This window comes from Physella acuta, unplaced genomic scaffold (genome assembly GCF_028476545.2).
Source record: "Physella acuta isolate Inbredline_101_S28 unplaced genomic scaffold, ASM2847654v3 ptg000114l, whole genome shotgun sequence".
NCBI classification, from domain to species: Eukaryota; Metazoa; Mollusca; class Gastropoda; family Physidae; genus Physella; species Physella acuta.
The window spans coordinates 909,732-911,852 of NW_026731634.1; the positions used below are offsets into that span (position 1 = coordinate 909,732).

At 34.6% G+C, this 2,121-nt stretch overlaps 1 pseudogene; it reads right to left on the reverse strand.

Annotated features, from left to right (window-relative positions):
- Window positions 1–209: 209 nt before the first annotated feature.
- Window positions 210–1,481, reverse strand: LOC131934624 (spliceosome RNA helicase DDX39B-like; annotated as a pseudogene).
- Window positions 1,482–2,121: the final 640 nt, after the last annotated feature.

Genomic DNA, 2,121 nt, shown 5'->3' on the forward strand with positions numbered 1-2,121 from the left:
ATAGACATGGCAGCCAAAACATTTTGAGTTCGGACTGATTGTCTTGAGTTCTGTTTCCCCCAAATTTAACGCTGTTTTTATGTTCGCCATGTTAGTTACAGAAATCACGATATCACAAAAAACGACCGTTTTTAAAAAAAATAATAATTTATTTACATTAAAATATTAAAACAAATTACCCAGATTTGATCCCATCAGAATCCTCTACATTAACGACCTTCAATGTATGAGGACATGTCTATTTCATCTGGCGGCTCTGTGATATTGACCTCAAATCGTTCTTGTACTTTATTTAATATCTTAGCATCATTTTCATCAGAAACAAATGTAATAACTAGCCCCTTATTCCAAAGCGACCAGCCCTGGCTACCCTGTGAAGATAAGTATCAGAGTTTTCAGGCTTATCATAGTTGAAAACAATGTTGACTCTTTCAATATCCATGCCTCTTCCAAACAAATAAGTTGCAGCTAAGATCCTTTTCTGGAAATCTTCAAATGATTTGTAGCGGGAAATCTTTTTTACTGTGTCAAGGCTCGATGTATAGCTATTGCTGGAAAATTCTGTTCTTGCAGAAGTTGGGCTAAGGCCATGCAGCGTTCGATGCTCTTGACAAAAAATTATGACCTGATTAAACTCCAACACATCAAGACGTTCAAAAAGTTTTCTGTTTTTCTCATTGTCTTTTAACTTGGCATAGTGTTGTTGCAAACCATGTAGTGTTAGCTTTCAGTCATCATCAACATATACTTCCATGGGATCTTGCATGAACTTCTTGCAAACTGGGCGGATATCCTTGCTTAATGTGGCACTGAACATCACTTGCTTCTCATGGGGTGTCATGCGGAATATTTCTTGAACGTCTCTGCGAATACCAATGTCTGCAAGCATCTTGTCACACTCATCAAGAATGAAGTTCTTGATATTTTTTAGAACCAAGACTTTAGAGCGAGTTAGGGCAAGAATACGACCAGGTGTTATATCTACATTGTGAGGGCAATTCTTTTTTAGAACCTCTTCATCTTTCTTAATATTCATACAACCAAAGAATACTACAATCTTTACATTAGTGTTGTACATGCTGAACCTTGCCTATTCTTTACTGATCTGAAAAGCAAGCTCTCTCGTGTGTGCCAGCACTAAAACTGAAACCTGTCTATCAACAGGCTCTAGCTGCTGCAGTGTTGCAAGTACAAACACAGCAGTTTTACCAATGCCAGATTTGGCCTGACACAAGACATCCATAGATAAGATCGCCTGTGGTATGCACTCATGTTGCAGTCCGGAAGGATGCTCAAATCCATAATCAACTCTGGCTCTCAGTAATTCAGGTTTCAAAAGAAAATCCCTAAATCCTGAGCTGTGAATTGAAACATAAGTTCATTTAACATATTTCTTAAAGGGGACCATCGCCACCTGCTGCATCTACAGTTGGTTCATTTTTTTCATCATCATAATCAAGGATTAAACTATAATCCGCCATTTTAAATTTAAATGATCCACCTCGGGGATGAAAGCGTCTTCTTAAGTCAAAAAAAAAAAAAAAAAAAAAAAAAAAAAAATTAAGCTGTAATTTTGTTGGAAGTTTGATCAGGAGTTAAACGACAGAAGGGTTACTTCCGAGTTAGACATTACTTTAGCAGTAACACTGTTGTGCACTAGAACAGGGGTCGGCAACCTGCGGCTCTTTTGATGTCAAGATGCGGCTCTTTAGCTCCATGCACAAATATTAATAATTATTTTAACTTATTTTTAAAACTCATAAAAATATTAGTCTGCAATAAAAGATTTAGATCTAATAACAATGTAAAGTTTCTAATTTCGAGCAGAGCTTGCTTTAATATGTTTTGTGCGAAACATGTGTATATTTTTATATGAATAAATATTATTTCATATTTTAAGCTATTTATTTTAAATGTATATATATATATATATATATATATATATATATATATATATATATATATATATATATATATATATATATAATATCATAATATTGAAATAAAAATGTTTGTGGCTGTTTAAAGACTGTGAAATGTGGTAATTTGTAACTTTTGGCTCTTCCGTCCCAAAAGGTTGCCGACCCCTGCACTAGAATATGGAACATTGTAATTTTGAAC